The sequence below is a fragment of the Lagenorhynchus albirostris genome, chromosome 1 (genome assembly GCF_949774975.1).
Source record: "Lagenorhynchus albirostris chromosome 1, mLagAlb1.1, whole genome shotgun sequence".
Classification (NCBI taxonomy): domain Eukaryota; kingdom Metazoa; phylum Chordata; class Mammalia; order Artiodactyla; family Delphinidae; genus Lagenorhynchus; species Lagenorhynchus albirostris.
Genome location: NC_083095.1, coordinates 29009358 through 29034117, shown reverse-complemented (window position 1 = coordinate 29034117; position 24760 = coordinate 29009358). Strand labels below are relative to the sequence as shown.

The 24760-nt window shown below is 39.3% G+C and overlaps 1 protein-coding gene across 9 annotated transcripts in view; it reads right to left on the bottom strand.

Annotated features, from left to right (window-relative positions):
- The window catches only part of NUMB (NUMB endocytic adaptor protein), a 187299-nt gene extending 163783 nt beyond the window's left edge, over positions 1-23516 (bottom strand). For all 9 annotated transcript variants that reach the window (XM_060139600.1, XM_060139655.1, XM_060139625.1 and 6 more), the window contains exon 1: positions 23407-23516. The gene's annotated coding sequence lies outside the window, so the exon portion shown is untranslated. The remainder of the gene's footprint in view (positions 1-23406) is intronic.
- Between the last annotated feature and the right edge of the window lie 1244 nt (positions 23517-24760).

Below are 24760 nucleotides of genomic sequence, written 5' to 3'. Positions count from 1 at the left end.
GCTACAGTAATCAAGACAGTATGGTACTGGCACAAAAACAGAAAGATAGATCAATGGAACAGGATAGAAAGCCCAGAGATAAACCCACGCACATATGGTCACCTTATCTTTGACAAAGGAGGCAGAAATCTACAGTGGAGAAAGGACAGCCTATTCAATAAGTGGTGCTGGGAAAACTGGACAGCTACATGTAAAAGTATGAGATTAGATCACTCCCTAACACCATACACAAAAATAAGCTCAAAATGGATTAAAGACCTAAATGTAAGGCCAGAAACTATCAAACTCTTAGAGGAAAACATAGGCAGAACACTCTATGACATAAATCACAGCAAGGTCCTTTTTGACCCACCTCCTAGAGAAATGGAAATAAAAACAAAAGTAAACAAATGGAACCTAATGAAACTTAAAAGCTTTCGCGCAGCAAAGGAAACCATAAAGAAGACCAAAAGACAACCCTCAGAATGGGAGAAAATATTTGCAAGTGAAGCAACTGACAAAGGATTAATCTCCAAAATTTATAAGCAGCTCATGCAACTTAATAACAAAAAAACAAACAACCCAATCCAAAAATGGGCAGAAGACCTAAATAGACATTTCTCCAAAGAAGATATACAGACTGCCAACAAACACATGAAAGAATGCTCAACATCACTAATCATTAGAGAAATGCAAATCAAAACTACAATGAGATATCATCTCACACCAGTCAGAATGGCCATCATCAAAAAATCTAGAAACAATAAATGCTGGAGAGGGTGTGGAGAAAAGGGAACCCTCTTACACTGTTGGTGGGAATGTAAATTGATACAGCCACTGTGGAGAACAGTATGGAGGTTCCTTAAAAAGCTACAAATAGAACTACCATATGACCCAGCAATCCCACTACTGGGCATATACCCTGAGAAAACCATAATTCAAAAAGAGTCATGTACCAAAATGTTCATTGCAGCTCTATTTACAATAGCCCAGAGATGGAAACAACCTAAGTGTCCATCATCGGATGAATGGATAAAGAAGATGTGGCACATATATACAATGGAATATTACTCAGCCATAAAAAGAGACGAAATTGAGCTATTTGTAATGAGGTGGATAGACCTAGAGTCTGTCATACAGAGTGAAGTCAGTCAGAAAGAGAGAGACAAATACCGTATGCTAACACATATATATGGAATTTAAGAAAAAAAAAATGTCATGAAAAACCTGGGTGAAACAGGAATAAAGACACAGACTTACTAGAGAATGGACTTGAGGCTATGGGGAGGGGGAAGGGTAAACGGTGACAAAGCGATAAAGAGGCATGGACATATATACACTACCAAACGTAAGGTAGATAGCTAGTGGGAAGCAGCCGCATAGCACAGGGAGATCAGCTCGGTGCTTTGTGACCGCCTGGAGGGGTGGGATAGGGAGGGTGGGAGGGAGGGAGACGCAAGCGGGAAGAGATATGGGAATATATGTATATATATATAACTGATTTATTTTGTTGTGAAGCTGAAACTAACATACCATTGTAAAGCAATTATACTCCAATAAAGTTGTTAAAAAAAAAAGAGTTAATGAAGTCTTTTTTAAAAACTTTCAGTTTGGGGAGAAATGCATAACCATTAAGAACTCTTTAAAAATCTCAACTTAAGCAAAATACCACTAACGTCACCAGCTGGATCAGTCCTCTGTGAAACACATATCTAAAGTTCACCTGAGAATGACTACATGATGGGATGACATATTGAATTAGTTTTCATTCATGACCAGTAGATTAAGACTCTAAATGGTATTGTGCCATGCTTCTTTCTTTGAACCACTTTCTTGGTTCCAAATACCTATATGTGCACAATAGTTTACAACATAAGACAAAAATAAAAGCCCTTGCATCAGGGCTTGATGCAAGAGGAAAAAGGAAGTAGTGTGTCTTATTATTTCAGCTGAAGAAATAAGGAAGTAAGATCATTTATCAGCAAGCACCATCTTAGACACATCTCTAAAGGGCAGAATAATCGATTCGGCATAACCTTAAAAACAGTAGTAGCTGATGATCTATCAGACTCACCCTTCCACTAATTCAAACCCAAAATCCAAGAAGAAAGAATAATTTAACTGACATTTCTCTTTTAAAAGAAAAAAATTTTTAATTTATGCTTCTGAATTCATGGGTAAAGTTTTAACAGACTAGATGAAGGCTTTAGGGGTTACAATATTCAAGCATATTAGTTATACCTAAACACACAAAATGGAAATCTGTCATAATATTTTATCCCTCCTTTTTGTTCCTCTTTCCCAAAGAGGATCTTTACCTCAGCGTAACTATGCTTGTCAAAGCCAAAACCTCTCCCTCAAACCACCCTTTTTCCTCTCTCATGCACACTTTTAACATTCCCTTTCCTGACTTAAAATTCACTCCGTTATAACTTCCATAATCTCTATGATCTTCTCACATACTGCACTGACTTTTTGAATAGTAGCTAATGGAAAGTACATGCAATAGAGCTTAAAAGAATATCAATTACTGGACTACCACAAACACAAAGAATAAAGCACTTCAGCACTTTATTACATTGAAAAAAAATTTGTAATTCCTCCTGAAAAATTTCCAATTCAAGCTTGCCAAAACACAGATTAAAATTCAATTTAAATGTCCCACCAAAAAGCCTCAAAACATGCCATAATCCCCAGACACATTTGCAGAAATTTCAAATAATGACTGACAAGTGTTTTGGGGTCACTACATATATATAATGCACACTATATATATACACACACTATATATATGTGTGTGTGTGTGTGTGTGTGTGTGTGTATACACACACACACACACTGTCTAAACACAGAAATCAACAAGGAATTCTAGGACTCACCTGAACATACAACAGCTCCCATATATAGAGAACTAACTTTATGCTAGGTATTGTTCTAAGAATTTATATACAAGTGTGTAAAAGGTTTCTCAAGGTGGTACAGTAAATTCACCCAAATAACAATCAATATATAAACGTATCAAATACATAAACAAACAATGCAGGACTTGGCGCAGTGGTTAAGAATCCGCCTGCCAATGCAGGGGACACAGGTTCGAACCCTGGTCTGGGAAGATCCCACATGCCTCGGAGCAACTAAACCCATGTGCCACAGCTACTGAGCCTGCACACTAGAGCCTGTGCGCCACAACTGCTAAAGCCTGTGTGTCACAACTACAGAAGCCCGCGCGCCCAGAGCCCATGCTCTGCAACAAGAGAACCACCACAATGAGAAGCCCACACACCACAATGAAGAGTAACCCCCGCTCACCACAACTAGAGAAAGCCTGCACACAGCAACAAAGACCCAACACAGCCAAAAATTAAAAAAATAAATTTGTTAAAAATTAATTAATTAAAAGAATAAACAAACAAGGCATAGCTGGCTCAAAAAACAATATAAATATCTCTCAGGCAGTGATAAGGAACAGAGATGCAAAATGATGTGGTGCTGAAACCAGAGGCCCACTGGGTTCCTGGTCTAGAAACAGGCGGTGGCAGCTGGGACTTTGGCTTCCCTGGGGAACAGGGACTAAAAGTGCTCCATATGAGACAGAGGGCTTATCAGAGCTAGGCCAGAGCTAGGGCTGGGTAGGGCTCTCTTATAAAGAAAACAACTGCCAACTCTGCCTGAGGTCATGGCTTACAGGAAATAACCCCCAGGAAGGTTGCAGGATACAGACACAGCTTCAAAACCAAGAAAGAAACCAGGCCACCTGCTAGGTCTGTGACTGGGTCTGCAATATCCACAGTATCACCAATATCTCTGAGGGGCAGGAACTCTAAGCCTGGTTCTAGAACTGGGGTCCAAAGGCAAGTGTGAAACTACTATACAAGGAGGGAGGTGAACACAAGAGGGACAAGGAAAGTTAGCTGAGACTCAAGAATAGAAGACAACTAAAGGGACTTCCCTGGTGGTCCAGCGGTTAAGACTCTGTGCTCCCAATGCAGGGGACCCGTGTTCGATCCCTGGTCAGGGAACTAGATCCCGCATGCCACAACTAAGAGCCTGCATGCTACAACTAAAAGATCCCACGTGCCACAACTAAAAGATCCCACATGCCACAACTAAAAGATCCTGCATGCCGCAACTAAAGATCCCGCACACCACAACGAAGATCCCATGTGCTGCAACTAAGACCCGGCACAGCCAAATAAATAAATAAATATTTTTTTAAAAAAAAGACAACTAAAGCTGCTGTTATAGTCTGAATGACATTCCATTATCTATTTCCTGAAAGTGTAACTATTAAGACCGTTTCCAGGGCTTTCTCTTACATCTCAGTATTTATAAGATAAATCCTCATTACTTAAGGTAACCAGGAAAAACCTAACACTCTTAAACCTTTTCTACCTTCCCAACAAACCAATAATCACGATAATCTGAAAAGATTACTTTTTTAAATGCAATGAAGTGTCAAAAACCTATTTCTAAATGATAGCCTTTGACAACTCCAAAATCTAGCATCCAGTTTCCCACGGTTAAAGCAAACTGTCTTTATAACTAAATGTGTTGACTATGCCTACACAAACTTTAAGTGATGTAGCATCTCTCAAATTCAGCCTTCCTATTATCAACCAGACACAGGACTTTCCTACCACTAAGAAGGTTGTGGTTTCCAGCTTAAAGATGACACAATTGAAAGGTTCTGAACGGCCATTTAAAATAGTCTCTAGAAAGAATAACTCAAATAAAAAGTGTTTTGGTAAAACAAGCATCAAATTAGTAACCCACCATTTAAATTCTAGACCTACTTCTGCCACTAACTAGCTATGTGACTTTAGCTAACCTAAACTAGGCTTCATCTTTACCTGTAAAACAAACACTATAAGTCTCTAGGGCTTTACTAATTGTAACACTGTAACATTCTTTTAAACTTATGGTAAGAATGTTTGCTAAATGCAGACAAATTCATCATGTATGCGTTTTCTAGAGCTTCAAAGAATTTTATAAATGCCAATAATGCCTGTCCACCGCTCTCTCCTCCCAAAAAGTTACATATGCAAAATCTAAAAATAAACAAAACAACATTTTCTTGAGACAGTTTTCCAAAATACTTTTTAATATGGTAACATATTACATGCTAGAACTTTAACTGAGGTATAATTTATATACACTAAAGTTCACTTTTAAGTGTACACTTCTGAGTTTGAAAAACACATAGTCATGTAAACACCACCGCTGTCAAGATATAGAACAGTTAACAGACAATATAGAACACCACAAAAAACTCCCTCCTACCCTGTGTAGTTAAACCATCCCCCCACACCTTGGCAACCACTAGTCAGTTTTCTGTCCCTTTAGTTATGTTTATTCTAAAGTACCATTAAAATGGAACCATACAGTATGTGGTCTTTTGAGTCTGGCTTCTTTCACTTAGCATAATGCATTTGATACCCATCCATGTTGTTGCATGCACTGCCAAATAGTACTCCATTTTTATGAATGTACCAAAGTTTATCAATTCACCAGCTGAGGTTCATCTGGGTTTGTTTCCAGTTTGGGGCATTAGCATATAGATTTGTGTGTGACTACACGTTTTCATTTCACTTGAGTAAATACCTAGGAGTAGAACTACTGGATTATTATGTTAACTGTATGTTTAACTATATATAAGAACCTGCCAACCTGTTTTTTAAAAAGACTATACCAAAAATGAATAAGTTGTTTAATGGTTTTAAGGAAAAGTAAGTTTAGATCTTATGTCACAAACTTCATAGAAAGATCCTAAATAGATCCAGAGGAAATTATTTATTTATCAGAGGAAATTATTTTCCTATGTCCTATTTATAGGAAGTAGGAGTTAACAAAGGAAGTTGATTTGATAAATAATAAATATTCATATTGATAAATATCTGTATTTATCAAATAGACAAAAAAGATTTTTTTAAGACTTTAAAATATGTCATGTTTTACACAAAAGTAAACTCAAAATGGATTAAAGACCTAAATGTAAGGCCAGACACTATCAAACTCTTAGAGGAAAACATAGGCAGAACACCCTATGACATAAATCACAGCAAGATCCTTTTGGACCCACCTCCTAGAGAAATGGAAATAAAAACAAAAATAAACAAATGGGACCTAATGAAACTTAAAAGCTTTTGCATAGCAAAGGAAACCATAAACAAGACGAAAGGACAACCCTCAGAACGGGAGAAAATATTTGCAAATGAAGCAACTGAAAAAGGAATTATCTCCAAAATTTACAAGCAGCTCACGCAGCTCAATATCAAAAAGCAAACAACCCAATCCAAAAACCGGCAGAAGACCTAAATAGACATTTCTCCAAAGAAGATATACAGATTGCCAACAAACATGAAAGAATGCTCAACATCATTCATCATTAGAGAAATGCAAATCAAAACTACAATGAGATATCATCTCACACCCGTCAGAATGGCCATCATCAAAAAATCTAGAAACAATAAATGCTGGAGAGGGTGTGGAGAAAAGGGAACCCTCTTGCACTGTTGGTGGGAATGTAAATTGATACAGCCACTATGGAGAACAGTATGGACGTTCCTTAAAAAACTAAAAATAGAACTACCATATGACCCAGCAATCCCACTACTGGGCATATACCCTGAGAAAACCATAATTCAAAAAGAGTCATATACCAAAATGTTCATTGCAGCTCTATTTACAATAGCCAGGACATGGAAGCAACCTAAGTGTCCATCAACAGATGAATGGATAAAGAAGATTTGGCACATATATACAATGGAATATTACTCAGCCATGAAAAGAAACGAAATTGAGTTATTTGTAGTGAGGTGGATGGACCTAGAGTCTGTCATACAGAGTGAAGTAAGTCAGAAAGAGAAAAACAAATACTGTATGCTAACACATATATATGGAATCTAAGGAAAAAAAAGGTCATGAAGAACCTAGGGGCAAGACGGGAATAAAGACACAGACCTACTAGAGAATGGACTTGAGGATATCGGGAGGGGGAACGGTAAGCTGTGACAAAGTGAGAGAGTGGCATGGACATATATACACTACCAAACGTAAAATAGATAGCTAGTGGGAAGCAGCCGCATAGCACAGGGAGATCAGCTTGCTGCTTTGTGACCACCTAGAGGGGTGGGATAGGGAGGGTGAGAGGGAGGGAGGGAGACGCAAGAGGGAAGAGATATGGTAACATATGTATATGTATAACTGATTCACTTTATTATAAATCAGAAACTAACACACGATTGTAAAGCAATTACACTCCAATAAAGATGTTAAAAAAAAAATGTCATGTTTGAAATCACAGTCGTAAGCTCTATAGGGACTTCCCTGGTGGTCCAGTGGCTACGACTCCGCACTCCCAATGCAGGGGCCCGGGTTTGATCCCTGGTCAGGGAACTAGATCCCACATGCCGCGACTAAAGATCCTGCATGCCACAACTAAAGATCCCCCATGCCACAACGAAGATCCCAAGATCTAAGACCCAGCACAGCTACATAAATAAATAAATATTTTTTTAAAAAAAAAGCTCTATAGGTCACTAACTCTGTCCGTGTGCACACCCACTTCAGTCTAGCTAGAATGTGGGTTTAAACTGTCTATTTAGAATGGAAGGTTCCAAGTGGTTAAGTCTTCACAAATTCTGGTCATTTGGAACATAAATGAGAAAGACATAATAAAAAAGATTTGATCTTTCCAACTCACTTGTTCAACTGGCCGTCAGAAACAATTCTTAGTTCTTAGGACTTCCCTGGCGGTGCAGTAGTTAAGAATCCGCTTGCCAACACAAGGGACATGGGTTTGATCCCTGGTCTGGGAAGATCCACATGCCATGGAGCAACTAGGCCCGTGCGCCAGAACTACTGAGCCCATGCACCGCAGCTACTGAAGCCCATGCATTCTAAGGCACGTGCTGCAACTAGTGAAGCCCGAGTGCCTAGAGCCCGTGCTCCGCAACAAAGAGAAGCCACCGCAATGAGAAGCCCACGCACCACAATGAAGAGTAATTCCCGCTCACCGCAACTAGAGAAAGCCCATGCACAGCAACAAAGAGCCAAAGCAGCCAAAAAGCGGAAAAAAAGAAGAAATAATTCTTAGTGCTTAATGAGAGGACCTATTTATGAAAGTCTCCACTTGGTCCTTATCAATCTCCTGGTTTCACTCCTTTTTTTTTGGGGGGGGGGGGCCTCGCCAAATGGCATGCAGGATCGTAGTTCCCTGACCAGGAATCGAATCCGTGCCCCCTGCAGTGGAAACACAGAGTCTTAACCACTGGACCACCAGGGAAGTCCCTCTCTTTTTTATCCAACTAAGATTTCACAGTCCAACAATATAATCACTCCTTGAACTCAATTCAATGTTTCCCATGTCTCTCTCCTTCACACTCTCCTAGCAAAATTCCAGCTAACCTTCTCCAAGACTGCAACAGAGCAGTGGAATCTTGAAGAAGATAACATATCCAGGCAGAATGGTTATTGTCATAAATTCACACTTAACAACTTCAACCAAGTTCGTGCACCTGACAAACAGTGAGGCCAAACAAACCAAAACATCGGAGTTTGGAGTGAAGAAAAATTTATTGCAAGGACCAAGCAAGGAGGATGGGGCAGCTCATGCTCAAAAGGCCCTAACTCCCTGATGGTTTTCAGGGAAGAAGTTTTACAGGCAAAATTGCAGGGAGGGCTGCAGGGTGTGTGACCTTCCTCTGAGTGGGTGGTGATGAGGTAACAGGTGTTGTTCTAGGAATCTCAATCATCAGCCTCTGGTTCCAACCAGTCTGGGGTCCACGTGCTTATGCTTAGCCTGAAGTTACCACACTCCACCTGGGTGGGGGGCCTTAGTTCCTATAGAACTCAGAGGTATGTATGTATCAAATTGCTATGCACATCCTCTGAGGAAGAACCAGGACTCTGCCCATCATTGCACTGGGGCTTCTTTCTGCATTCCTACACCCCCCCAGTTAGCAACTGTTTGAATCTGCCCTTTGGAACTCAGGGAAGGTCTAGCAGACTGAAAGCCTTTTTTCTGCAAACAAGAAACAGGGACAGGGAAAGGCCTCTGTGCCTGGGAGGGCCCCATAGGGTCCCGCCCAGTTTCAATATCGCTATAAAAGTTCCCCGTAGTTGCTGCTTTATACTTTTTCCTCAGTTCTTAAACATCTCTCCCCTCCTCTCCATTTCCTCCCAACTCTTTTTTTTTAAATTTATTTATTTTATTTATTTTTGGCTGTATTGGGTCTTCGTTGCTGTGTGTAGGCTTTCTCTACTTGTGGCAAGCGGGGGTTACTCTTCATTGCGGTGCACGGGCTTCTCATTGCGGTGGCTTCTCTTGTTGCCGAGCACGGGCTCTAGGCGCACAGGCTTCAGTAGTTGTGGCCAGCGGGCTCAGTAGTTGTGGCACGTAAGCTTAGTTGCTCCACGGCATGTGGGGTCTTCCTGGACCAGGGCTCAAACCCATGTCCCCTGCATTGGCAGGCGGATTCTTAACCACTGCGCCACTGGGGAAGTCCCCCTCCCAACTCTTTTAATTTGACACTTTCATTAAGAAAATGGAAGCTACATGCAAGAAACTATGATAGGCAACTGTGGGAGTTACAAAGAATAAGTCAAAGTAACATGGATCCTGTTCCCAGTATGTACATAATCTAGTTAGGGGGGAAAATGTAAACAACTATAATGCAAAGCAGACAATATGCCATATAACATTGGTATAAAGTGCTAAAGAATCAAAAGAGAAAGAAAAAATGTAGAGAAAGTGATAAGAAAGCCCTCATGTAAGGAGATGGTTCTATTATGGCTTGGAAGGACAACAAAGAAAAAGCATTCAAAGCAGAGCAAACAACCTTAATGAAAAGACAAAAAGGGAGAAAGTAAAGGGTATATAAGGAGAGGAGGTTAAAAAGATCAATGCAGCTAGAACATGAGGAACTACAGAGTTCTACTGCAATGTTTGATAATGGTAGTTAGGAAATAGGAAACAAAATTTTCAGTGAGTGTGATATAGAACTCAACTTTATCCACTATAAAATGAAAATATGGAGTATTTTCAAGTAAATGAAAACGAATGTCCTTTCCAGGTCTAAATTCCAAATGACGGAGCTTATACAGACAACTAGTTTTAAAGTAAAAGATACTCATAAAGCATGTTTCATCAATTTCATGTGAAATTTATCATGACTTTTAAAGTGGTTTTAAACTATTTGTCTAAACTACAATTTTTCAAAAATCCTGCTTACTCTTTCCAAAACTGTAACCAAAGGGAGTATGGAATGGGGCAGGGAGTGGGGGGAGCATTCAAGATATTTAATATTACACCCAGTCTAAATTTCAAAGTAATTTAATTAAACATTTCCACAAGGAAAAGCCAAGTATTTTAGTGGTATTCTCAAAAGTCAAGAGTCATATTTTTACTGATATTAACTTGTGACACGTTGTTGTCCATAAGCTTTATAGAACATAACTAGCTGTTGTTCATTATACTCATTCAATAAGTAAGTATTGATTACCAAGCAGTATTACAGTACTACACACAAAATCACAGAATTTTATAGGCTAACAGAGAGAAGAAAAATCAAGATAATTTTAAAGAATAATGAAGTGGGGGGATGGGGCCTCACCATACCAGACATCTAAATTTATTACAAAGCTACAGTAAATAAAGACAGTGTAGTACTGCCTCATGGATAGGCAAATAGAGAGAGCATAAAAAACAGGCCCATGCGTATACAGAACATGACATATGACTTAAGATTCTCACTGTAGGGCATTCCCTGGCGGTCCAGTAGCTAGGACTCGGTGCTTTCACTGCCGAGGGCCAGGGTTCAATCCCTGGTTGGGGAACTAAGATCCCACAAGCCACGTGGTGTGGCCAAAAAAAAAAAAAAACCAGATCCTCACTATAGATCAGTGAGGAATGGATGATACTCAATAAATGGGGTGTTAGTACTACTTATTTTCTATATGGAAAAACTGAATTATATTCATTGTATTATTCACTGTAATTTTTAGAATAATTTAAATATTTCAGCATCAAAAAAACTTTAAAGATCTAGTCCAATGACTTCACTTTGTTAAAGAAGAAACAAAGACCCAGAGAAGTTAAAACATTTAGCCAAATCAGAGTGTGGCAGCACAGGAATTAAACTCGTATCTCATGATTTATTCATTCGGGAATTGGCATTCCCTCATTTAATACACACAAAATACTTCCCACCCACCCCAACTTCAAGTTACCCATGATATCAACATATCAACAGACACAAATCAGAAGTGGAGGAAGCCACAAAAGGTATGGTGAAAGAAAAAGCCGATACTTCTTTCATTTTCTTCCATCTCCAAATCTTCTTTCAAGGAAATGAGCCAAAAAATATAGTCCTCCCCTCAAAGATTAATCTTATCTAAACCCAAACTAATGACAAAGAAGTGTTCCATGGGTCAGTATGCAGGGGTTTCAGAAAGAAAGAAAAGAATGTCAAGAACTGTGATTCCCCATCATAAATATCTATGAACATTAAGTATTTTAAATGACTTTTTTTTTTTTTTTTTTTTTTTTTTTTTTTTGCGGTACGCGGACCTCTCACTGTTGTGGCCTCTCCCGTTGCTGAGCACAGGCTCTGGACGCGCAGGCTCAGCGGCCGTGGCTCACGGGCCCAGAGGCATGTGGGATCCTCCCGGATCGGGGCACGAACCCATGTCTCCTGCATCGGCAGGCAGACTCTCAACCACTGCGCCACCAGGGAAGCCCGAACATTAAGTATTTTAGATAGTGCTGTTATTAGGCCCAACGTTTTTCAGGCACAAGTTCCATCAACCTCGTATCTAACTCAGTTTGTTTCCAGAGGATGTTAAACATTTACACTTAGAGATTTTCACAAAGACCAGTTAAACAAACACTACTAAAGACTGTCCAAAAATAAATGCTCCAATTCCAAGAGTCAATTAAGGTATAGAGAGAAATGACATCTTCTCTAGGAAAGCACTCAATCTCAGGTTACTAGGGTTTCCATCATCTGTTAATTCAGATAAAACTTTCCTTCCATAAATCACCCCCCGGGATACATGACAGGAGTATTGATAGTGAAGGGAGAGAGACTGGTAGACAGCCTATGTTCAAACTTAGAAATCCCAGTTTAAACTCTGACCACCACTACCACACATTCTATAAAGAATGCAAATTTGACTGCATTTGATTCAATTACTTTAGCACTGAGGGGTAAGAATATGAGTCCATCACTTGCTCTATGATTTGGGGCAAACTGCTCTCTGTGCTTCAGATTCCTCAACTGGAAAGTAAGGATAATAACAGTACCTACTCTCGTAGGGATTATTGTAGGATTAAATTAGTGCATGTAAAGCACTTCGAGCAAAGCCTGGAATACAGTGTTAGCTGTTGGTAGTATTATTATTATTACCTGATACCCTTACTAGACTATCAGTTCTCACGTGTGGCTCAAATACAGAATAGTTTTTGAGCCAGATCATGCAATATTAATGTTCCTGAATCAATGATTCAATTGCAAAAATTCAAAAAGCAGCTCTACAACACACAGTCTGAAGTCCTCCTTTTGAATCATTTACTTATCAAAGTTCTCACAAATATTAATCAACAGCAAATGTTTACTTAACTCCAAGAAACCACTATGAATTATCACTATGATATGGAACTTCTGAAAAATCTTATACTTGAAATATTTTTCATTTTACTTTTAATTACAAATTAATCTCTGATCTTACAAATCAGATAAGTCTAGATCCATTATATAGTAATAAAACACACTGAACTTTCTGTTAAAGTATTTACTATCAATCTGCAAATTTGCCTTTGTAAAAGATTTTAACCAAAAAAAAAAAAAATCAGTAAGTGCTCAACATCTTTAGTCACCTGGAAATTGCAAATTAAAACCATTCTAAGATATCACTTTACACCCATTAAAATGGCTAAAAGTCAAAAAGACGAACAACCCAAGTGGTGGCAAAGACATGGAGCAACTGGAGAACCATTCAGCAATTGCTTATAAAGTTAAACATATATCTGCCCTGTGACCCAACAATTCCACTCCTAGGTATTCGACCAAGAGAAATGAAACATATGTTTAAAAGACTTGTACAAGAATGCTTACAGCAGTCTTATTCATAACAGGCAAAAAAAACAAAAACAAAAAAAACAGAAATAATGCAAATGTCTATCAACAGGAGAATGGAAAAACAAAGTGTATTATATTTATAAAATGGAATACTATGCCACCTAGGAAGTTATCTGGTGTTTACAAAAATGTTTTGAATTTACTATTCAGTGAAGAAGTCTTATTTTTATTCTCTTCAAATTCTCTCTCATTTTAAAATGCATTTTAAACAATCCCTAGTTGAAGATAATTTTTATTCTGAAAATAACCTTATTTTTTGTTTGTTTAGTAACTAACTTGAGTTTTCTTGCCACAATATAAACTTTTGAGAAATGTTTTAATTGGTGCTTTTAAGAGGCAAATAAATCTCAGGGTTTTATTAAATGATTCTCCCACAGAAACTCTTAAATGTATTTGCACATACATATTTTTCTTATGCATTCCTAGTGCATGTTCATCCTGAGTAGAGTGCTCTCTCCAGAAATTACCCACGTGTAGAAATAAGACTGGCTTAAAATGGCTACTGTGATGGAAATGGTGTCTTAGGGAGATACAACTTGGACTTGAGGTAAATTAAATAGTTAACAAACTGTGGTTTAGAGAATGCTTTAATGGCATTTTATTTTAAAGGCCATACCATTGCTGTAATTTTCTATTGGTTATGGTTTCCTTAGTAATAAAAGTGTACAAAACAAAATGAATCTCAAAAACATGTTAAACAAAAGAAGTCAGATAAAAAGAGTACATATGGGGTTTTGGTTTGTTTTTTGGTTTTGGGGGGTTTTTTTGGCCGCACCACGCGGCATGCAGGATCTTAGTTCCCTGATCCTCGAACCATGCCCCCTGCATTGAGAGTGCAGAGTCTCAACCACTGGACCACGAGGGAAGTCCCAAGAGTACATATGGTATTACTGCAAATATATGAAATTCAAAAACAACAGTAACTTAACTTAAAGGAAATACTTAAAGGTTAAAGATCACATTTAAAATATTTGGCTAGTGATCGAATAAATTCAAATTTAAGAAATCAGTTACTATTTTCTCTTTATGTTAACATTTTAAATATTTAAAATACTTTAAAAGGTATATATCTCAATCTTATGTATCGCTAATGGGAATGTAAATTGGTCCTACAACCTTTCTGGAGAGCAACTGTGCAATGTTTTGCTCTCTTCAAAGCCCTAAGAAATGTATACCTTGACTTGATAGTTCCATTTACAGGAATCTATCTTAAAAATAAAGAAATGTGGGACTTCCCTGGTGGCGCAGTGGTTAAGAAGCCGCCTGACAATGCAGGGTACACGGGTTCGAGCCCTGGCCTGGGAAGATCCCACATGCCGCAGAGCAACTAAGCCTGTGAGCCACAACTACTGAGCCTGCGCTCTAGAGCCCAAGAGCCATAACTACTGAAGCGTGCGCCTAGAGCCCGTGCTCCACACAAAGAAAAGCCAGTGCACCGCAGCGAAGAAAAGCCCCCGCTCTCCGCAACTAGAGAAAGCCCGCGGGCAGCAACGAAGACCCAACGCAGCCATAAATAAATAAATTTATTTTTTAAAGAACACAGAAATGTGGACAAAGATTTGGGTTTCGCATATTCACTAAAGTTTTGTTTATAATAACTGGAAATTAGCAATCTAAATGTGAACACTATGGACACTGGTTGTATAAATGATGTATCCATTATTGGAACATTCTTCAGCTCTTTTAAACTGTTTTCAAATAATTGTAATGATATTAAAATGTATGTTAATAAAATGTATGTTAATAAAAGTGTCTGAATTTTATTGTAAGAACACAAGTTATACCCCTCACTAACTAGGTCTACTGGAGGGGGAAAAAAGACCAAAAGAGTAAGAATATTCATTAAAGAAACACACCATTAGTATTATATTATTTCAGATACGAACAGCCAACTCAGCAAATGAAGTCAAAGTCCTTCAGGGTATGCTAACAAATCTATAACAAGAAAAACTCACAGAATTCAATGCAGTGCAAATATATATCAATCATATTTAATTTGAACTGGGGAAAATAATTAGATAATTTAGTGATTTTCCACAGGACTGAGCTCAGCTCTTTTACAAAGCAACAAAAGAAGAAGGGAAAGGCACAGCAAGAAGTCAAGCCAGCAATCTGATTTCCCAGGAAATTAGCTCTTTCTTGGCAAAGTACTGGCCTCATATTCTAAAGAAGCAGAACTCTACAGAGATGAGACACAAAAAATTCAAATACTCCGTAAAAGATGTATACTTTTGCCTTTGCTTGTAAGACCTCCAAAAGAGAATAATTAATGCCTCTTAAAATAGGAAAAAAGTTAAAAGCCCAATTTAGAGTTAAATGTTCTATAAATAATGTTTCTTTCAAAATGCTAAGTAATCTCACAAGTTGTAAAATAACTGTATTTTTATTTTTTTTAAATGAAAGGAAAATACCATGCTATTTCTAACCTTCAACTAGGATTACAAGGAAAAGGAAACTTTGATATTATTGATATTAATTCTGGATTTTAAATTTACCAAGGTTAACAAAAATACTTATAATTTCTCTATAATGTTTTCAATCGTCACTATAAAACATTTCCTTCAATCTCCAACTTAAAATAAAAAAGCCTTAGTATTTGATCTTCCTTCAGAAAAAGACTATCTGTTAATAGTCCAAAAGAGGAGTCTTCTTAAGATAAAAAGGTAATAGGATAGGTGAGTTAAAGAAGGAAAAGGGGGGAGGGGTAGGAAAAGGGGCCATAATAGAAGCTTTTCTTCTTTTAAGCCACATGTTTAAAAATCTGACCCTGATTTCCATTAAATGGTCCAGCACTGAAGCTTCTGCAGAACTATGGGACATGGTCGCCCAGTAGGCAGAAAAATGGCAGCTGAACTTCATATAGTATTCAAGTATAAAGTAATGTAATGATGAAATTAGACAACCATATATTTAAATCAGCAGGTTCATTTATAACCCATTCTTGCAACTCTAAACTGTTTCCCTCAGCACCATGACCCCAACTGCCACACTAGACCAAAAGGCCAACAAAATGCTACTTCAAAGAATCAGTAACAAAGCAGAAAATTTTATTAAACTTTTCTAACAAGCCAATAAACAAAAAGTAATGGTCTCAACAAATGGTGCTGAGACAACTGGATAACCATATGTAAAAGAATTACGTTGGGCCCCTTCTCCATACCATACACAAAAATTAACCCAAAATAGATCAAAGAACTAAACATAAGAACTAAAATTTGTATAAACTCTTAGAAGAAAACATAGGCATAAATATTCATGACCCTGGATTAGGCGATTGTTTCTTAGATATTATACCAAAAGCACAAACATAGCGCTATATCAAAGTGAAAAAGTTTTATGCTTCAAAAAAAGTTTCGTGCATCAAGAATGTGAAAATAGGGGCTTCCCTGATGGTGCAGTGGTTAAGAATCCGCCTGCCAGTGCAGGGAACACAGGTTCGAACCCTGGTCCAGGAAGATCCCACATGCCGCGGAGCAACTAAGCCCGTGCGCCACAACTACTGAGCCTGCAAGCCACGTGCCACAACTACTGAAGCCCGCACACCTAGAGCCCGTGCTCCGCAACAAGAGAAGCCACCGTAATGAGAAGCCCGCGCACAGCAACAAAGAGTAGCCCCAGCTCGCCGCAACTAGAGAAAGCCTGCATGCAGCAACGAAGACCCAACGCAGCCAAAGATAAATTAATTAATTAATTTTAAAAAAGAAAGGAAGAAAGTGGAAATACAAGCCACATATTGGGAGAAAATATTTGCAAATCATACATCTGACAAGGGACTTGTATCCAGAACATATAAAGGTTTTTCACAACTCATAACTCAATAATAAAAGATGACCCCGTTTTTAAATGAAGACCCAACGCAGCCAAAAAGAAATTAATTAATTTAAAAATAAATAAATAAAGTCAATTCCAGTTTTTCTAACTGCCACATTGCTTATAATCACAGTATCTGGGATATTAGCCCTTCCTAGAAAGAGAAGTCTAATATTGTTATAATTACTAATAAAAAAAATTAACATCATCATGTGTTGAGTGCCCACTATAAGCAAGGTACTACATAAAATGCTTTTCATTTAATTCTCAGCTTAGTTAAGGAGGATAAGCTCTATTTTATAGATGACAAAACTGAGGCTACAAGAGATTTAATAAACTGCCCAATTAGTCAATTAGTAAATGACAGATCCAGGATTCAAAAACATGGTCATACAATGATAAAACTTGGATTTTTCTTCCATTCTATCATTCTTACTCAGAACACAAATGATGCTTTTTTCAATATCATAATATGCTATTACAAATATACTTCTGTGATCATCAGGCTATTCTATGACTCCATGAGATTCTAGGTTGAAAAAAAAGTTTATCTTGATGAAATAATCCTGGGAGCTAAAATTCCTGATAACAAAGTCAGCTATATTAAAAATAACTAGGTAAATAAACCCTTATAAATTATGCAAAGCAGTACCACATGACACAATTGAAAGGTACCCATGGAGTACTTGTGCACAGCTGACCAGGACAAAAGCATCACTTTTACTTTTCTAAGGCCAAAGGAAGTCAATTTTAAAGATATAAATTTTGCTTTTTTCTGTGTTCCTGACTTCCCTGACTTTGCCTTTATTCAGGAGCCAAGCAGTGTTCTATGGCTTTAAATCCCTCTTCCTCCCCAACTAAACTGGAAAAAAACTGGATAATAATCATTTTCCTAATTAACTATATCCACCTTAATATAAACAAGTTACCACAATTAATATTTTGCTATCTAATCAGAGAACTCAAGACTTTGATCCTGAAGGTAAGGTATCAGCAAGCAAGTAGGGAGAAACAGTTTCGAGAGAGGGAAAGGGAAGTCACTGAACATTAATTATTAAGCAGCCCCTTGGTTAATCCATTTAAGATGACTGGGAGTCTCTTCCTACTGCCTAATCCCAGACTCCATTAGAAAGGACAACTGGGAAGACTTGGCCTAGTTACAATTGTTGGGCACCTATTCCCAAGAACCGGAGAAGCAGAGACAAGTGTCCAGCCTTCTAAATCCACATGGTCCTGCAAAGCCTCCCATCCTAGGACTAGCAATTCTCAGTGTATTCATTTGTATTCTGACACGCTTTCCTGAGAGGAACACAACAAAGAAAGAGTTCTAACAAGCACAGCGAAAAATATGTCCGTGCGAGAATGTTGCAAATAGGATCATCCTCCTTTACATATGTCACTCCAGGAAAACTGCCAAGAAAGGCTCACTCCTCTAGACATACTTCCTGCAGATCCTCCGACTCCTCCTCAAACATATCAGTATTCTCCTCATTCTCCCTTAGTCTCAATCCTTTTGCCCCAAGATTTACAAGTGCATATTTTATATTCTCAAAAATATATGGCAATAGGATAATGACATCTTATTTATCATTACCTGTGTCTCATATCTGAACAAACGTCCTAAAGCCTTATATAGAATTTCCATCTTTAATAATGAGATTTCCAATACATTATATTACTGAATATAAATTTTCTTTGCAAATAAATTTTTCTTTCTTTCCAAAAAATTGTATTTCTTTGCAAATAAAGGATTTATCATAATGTCAAGATAAAAAATAATATAGCAAAAAAATTTAAGGAGTACAATTGTTTCCTTTCTCCCTAGCCCCACCAAGGAAACATATATCAGAGTTCAGAAACTGGCAGAATTAAAGATCCATTCCATAGAAATCAAAATTTATTAAACACAATACATGTATTTTGGCAAGTCCAAAATAAAACGTAGCTTTCCGGGCTTCCCTGGTGGCGCAGTGGTTGAGAATCCACCTGCTAATGCAGGGGACATGGGTTCGAGCCCTGGTCTGGGAGGATCCCACATGCCGCGGACCAACTGGGCCCGTGAGCCACAACTACTGAGCCTGCGGGTCTGGAGCTTGTGCTCCACAACAAGAGACCGCGACAGTGAGAGGCCCATGCACCACGATGAAGAGTGGCCCCCGCTCGCTGCAACTGGAGAAAGCCCTTGCACAGAAACGAAGACCCAACACAGCCAAAAATAAATAAATAAATTTATTTAAAATAAAAAAACACGTAGCTTTCCAAGTACTCTATTAAAAGACTTTTTTTAAGGTAATAAGTTTACCACGGGACCTTTTCTGATAAAAGGAATTCTCCCAGCAAACTAAAAACCAGATGTTGGGGTTCTGTACTTTCACAGAACTAGATTTTCAGGCAGCACATTTCCATTAGGATTTATTGTATGAGTAGTTGAAGAGAAAGAAGCAGAGAAAGCAGATCAGAAGCGATGTGTAAAAGACAAAACTTTATTGAAATAGAAAATAAACTTAATGAACTAGTGTTAATTGAACTTCCACTTTTAAAAACCATTTACCTGAATAATCTTTGAAACTGGAAAATGAGCCTCACTAAATTGTACCATCAGGAGCAGTTTCTCTGGAATTTAAAAACCACCATTTTTTCAACTACAAATTAACAAATCTCACTGTAAAAACGGTTGAGCAATCAGAGATATTCCTAGATAAGTATGATTAAATTATGGGTGAATAATAAGTCAACTGAATAAAGTCCATTCATTAAAAAGCAAGTAAGTAATCAAACTAGTTAATGTCCACAATTATGACGAATGAATTTTATATTTTTCCCACACTCGACTACTAAGATTTTACATTCTTCCATCAGTTAGTAAAGAACTGAATGATCAGGCTTCCCTGGTGGCGCAGTGGTTGAGAGTCCGCCTGCCGATGCAGGGGACACGGGTTCGTGCCCCGGTCCAGGAAGATCCCACATGCCGCGGAGCAGCTAGGCCTGTGAGCCATGGCCGCTGAGCCTGCGTGTCTGGAGCCTGTGCTCTGCAACGGGAGAGGCCACAACAGTGAGAGGCCCACGTACCGCAAAAAAAAAAAAAAAAAAAGAACTGAATAATCTATACAAAAGTGCCCATCAATTGTACAATGACTTAACCATTTTGGTGGTAGGGATACTACATTTAACTCAAAGCAAGTAATTCAAAAGCTTTCATCCTTGGAACCTCTGTCACAAAAAATTAGTAAATTTGTTTTATGAAAAGACTGCTTATGTTTTTCAACTCAAAAATGAAATAATTACATGTTTCATAGTCTTCCAAACAAAAATTAAAATTTTGTAAAAATATAATAAAAACATGAAATAGAACTAAAAATTATTTGAGAAAAAATCTAAAAATCCTGATGCAAAGCTACTCCAAAAGTTTCTTCACAATTTCATAAAACATTAATGAAAGGGTTATAAATCCCCTAGATTAAAGATTTTAAAGAGAGCTATAAGAATCTCTTTCAGTTTTCAATACTGTTTTCTCTGTCCTTACATCCATTAAAACAAACATGAATCAACTCTTTCTAAATATAAACCATCTAGTCTTACAGAAGAAAAATCAAACGAAGAACAGCACAAAACATACATATATATTCTTAATATAGCTTAAAATAAGTATATAGATTACATTTGGGTCCCTCAAACAAGTTAAATTTACAACTCTATGCCAGATCCAGATCATTCTCAAGGGAGAAAACCATCAAAACAAAAGCTCCTGCTTAATAAACTATTTACTTTGTAGTTAAAACTCTATCCCAGGTGCATCTGAGCATTATTACTATGTCTTCTCTCTTCAAAAACCTAGAAATCTAAAATACACAAGTATATCTGGTTCCCTTAAAAATGCTTTTATATTATATATTTTGTATTAAGGCCATGAAAACTTCAGAATTCCTTACTCTCTAAAAAGGAAACACCCTTTTGCTTTTCTCTTTTGAAATGTGTCTTATTTGGTTTTTGCTTACTTTCTATACAGGAACTGATCTCAAACCAGTCTATTTGTGTTGGTTGTTTACTGTCAACACGTCTGTGTATACTTAGGTTTTATACAGACAGTGCTTTACAGTACACTGGTAAAAAAGAAAAGGTAAACAAGAGGGCATGAGTGAAACAAAAGTGGACCACATCTGAGAAACACCACTCAATTTCACCTCTCTACCTCAAATTCCCTTTAGTCCTCCTGTTAAAGATTCTCAGTATTTAAAAAGAAGCGCAACACAATGTATGATAAGGCAAACACAGGAGAAACCAATTCAGAAACTGAAGAAATTTAATAGAATGTATCACCACCTGATAAAATTACCACAAAAAGAAAAATAAATAAACAATAAACCCAGTCGCTGGATGTCCCTACTGAAGGGCTGCTTTTGCTGCACTGCATGGCTCAAAACAGTTTTACAAACTCTTTTTAATGCAAGAAATACATTTTACATTGTGACCTAGTACACACATGTATGAGCAAAATTTCCCAAAACAATATTTTTCCTTGCCACGTGCAATGGTAGTCAATTCTGTTCTATTCTATTTTATTTTTAATCAATTTAACCCACTAAATTGATTTTATAAATTACTAATAAATCATGATCCACAGTTTGAAAAACACAGGCTTAAAATACGGCATCCCTTATACATTATTAGGATCTTTGTTTTGCAATTTGCTTCTACCTGTCTCTAGCAGGGTAGACAAGTATTTTAAGGTTGCTACATTATTACTGTTTTCAATAAAGCAAGTGGTTCCCCTGACCAACATAAGCCATCACCTGAGATAAATGCAAACTCTCAGGCCCCATCCCAGACCTACTGAATCAGAAACTCTGGGTGGAGCCAGCAGACTACATTTTATCAAGCCGTCCAGGTGATTCTGGTTTAAGTTAAAGTTTGAGAACAACGCATTAAAGAATTCAGGACTTTCTTTATCCTCTACACATTTAATAATCCAGTACAGTGCTTACTTTGTGCCAGTCACTATTCTAAAAGTTCCACAGATATTAACTCATGTGAAAAAGCAACCCTAAGAAGTAGGAAGTATTGTTATTCCTATTACACAGATGAAACTTCCAAACAGAGAGAGGTTAAGTTGTCAAAGCTAAGTGGTAGAACTAGAATTCAAATTTATTTCTAATCTGGCGAAAGTTAAGCCTGTTCTCTTCATGCCTCTCTTCTAAGTCCCCGGTCGCACTCCTTTAGTTCAGCTATCCCCTTTTCCCCTTTTAAATTCCCCATATTGTCAATGTCCTTATTTTCTAACATTATTGCTCGCGTCCTAAAACAAATTTCTTTTCTAAAGCATTGGAATGTAAGTCACAACTCTGCTTTTAGAACCCTTTCTCTGATCCTAGATGGCATCTTAGTATTACGAAGCTGAAGGTTCTACTATTTCTGAAGTCCTTAGACCCTATTAAGGGCCCCATGTTAATTTCTCATATCTACTGTTCCGGCCAGTTTCCACAAGACCTCTAGTCTCTTCCCGAGCAACTTTCTCGCTCCCTCCTACTACACCCTACCTCCCACTCCCTTCCTACAAGGAAACAACTTCTCCCGCCCACCGCCGTGTCATTTTGCTTGACTTATCCCCAACTGAGAGAACTTCCATTCCTCAGCTAAACCCCTCACCACAGTCTCAAACCCGAGCTACCCCTCCAAAACTTTTTTCAAAACCCTGGTTTCCTGGGGACCCTCAGACCTAGGGGTTCCCAGGCCACTCTTGAATTTCCCATCCCAGACCAGCGGTGGGGGGCAGGGCGCTCCCGTTCCTCCCCAAGCTATTCAAGGTCTCCACGGGTCCGACACTCCAAAGCTCCCCAAGAACCCCAGGAGCGCTCCTCTCTCGGATGGCCGCCTTTCTCAGGAGGATCCTCAGGTGCCTTCCCTGCCTTTCCTCGACGCCCTCGCTGAGACCCCGGCCGCCCTCGGCCTCCCTTCTCCCTCGGACCCGGGCCACTCCCAGTCTCCCGGCCCCCCAGCTTTCTCCTCTCGGGCCGCTCCCGGGCTTCCCGGGTTCCCCTTCCTCCTCGCACCCAAGCTGTCCTGTCCGAGTCACCTGGCCCGCAGACCAGGTCGTAACCGGTCACCCCGGGTCACCCCTTTCTCTGGGACCCGACACCCCCGTCTCCCCAAGGACCTACCCCTCACACACCGGACGCCGGGCAGTGCCCCAGACCCGCGCAGCTAAGCGTCCCAAGGGACCTCCCGGCCTGACCCGCTTGGGTCTGGCCCCAGCCTACCTTGCCACCACGAACTCCGCCGCCAGGAGCCGGGCTGCTCTCCCACCAGCCCAGTCAGCGCGAACTCGCCGCCGCCGCCGCCGCCCCCGCCCCGGCCCCGACCGGGGCCCGACCCGGCCCGCAGTCCAGGCCCCCTTCCGCTGGCTTCCGCCTCAGGAGCGCCGAGCTGGAGTTTCCGCCCCGCGACTGCCCCCAGACCTCAGGTCCGCGTTACCAGTACTCACCTGCCGCTGCCCGCGGCCAACTCCAGTGCCACTGCCTCTACCTCGGGCGCCAGTAGCCACCTAGCGCCACCACCTCCCCCATGACAACAGGCCCACCCCGCTTCACACTTCCTATCTCTCCATTGGGTAGTGGGGCGGCAGCTCTCTGCTCTTATTGGTTTAGTTTACCCGTCCGTCAAAGCTTCCTTCCCACCCCTTTTCCTGACCTGGTATTACCCCCCCTCCCGGACCTGGAGCGTCCTAGACCAAGCTTTAGTTGTAATTGGTTGATGGTTGGGCAGTTCAAAGTTCTGATAGGCTGCCGAAAGTGTCTGTTAAGTCAATTGGCAAAGTATGTGACGGCCATGGTTGGTTCTAGCTTGGGCACAGTTTGGTTGCGCAGTAGAAAGCAAGGGGCAGACGCTCACGTTCGAGGGGAAGGGTTAACTCTTTGTGGTACAGTGGACTCTGGAAACTCGTCCCTTTCTCCAACTTCCTCCCTATAAGGAGAAGCTTATCACTAATAGCTTACCCAGAGGGTAGTACTTACAAAACAGCAACATCAGAGGTTGTGTTTAAAAATCATTTACAACCCCTTGAGAGAAAAGCAGTATACAGATTAAAATTTCCCCTTCTTGAGGTCCTAAGATGCCCAGTTTCCTTGACGTTCTTTCCAGAAGTCTCCATGCTAAAGGGCAAAGCACAACCGTTTATTTTGCAGAGGTCAGTCCACTTTGGTTGCAGTTAATAAATTGAAGTGGCGTGTTGAGGGTTCTCCAGCTTCCAGACTCACCCCTGGCTGGCTCCTGCGAAGTGACCAGGCAACCAACAGCAAGTTTGGACTAAATGGGCCATATTTTACCCTTGTGATGCTCTGGACAAGAGAATTCGGCTCCCGCAACTGGATTTTTATGCTCAGCAGTTCTTAAATAGCCCTACTAGTTGTGTGTCAGATACTTAAAAACTTGTCTTTTTTTCTAAACCTCTCCTCTTCCTAAGCAGTCTAAATTAGGACCATTGAAAGACTGCAGTTCCTTTCGCATATTGGCACAATGCACAAGAATAAATGATTGCATTTTTACTCATTTGGGTACAAATCACAGTAGACACTTTTGAGAAATTTGGTGTTGCTATAAAAACTCTTGCGCTCCTAGAAATATATCCATCATTAGTTTTTGCATTTCTTTTTCATTTCCACCCCTTTTCCTGCTCCTAAATAGCAAAATGCTGGCCTAATTATTCTTTCAATTTCTGAATCAGATTTAAATGTACCTTCCTCACAACTCCACCTAGCATACACAAACCTGTGGGTCATGAAACATACACTCAGGAATGGACTGGGACAGGTCAAGGGTACTTCCCTCTTAAGCATCCC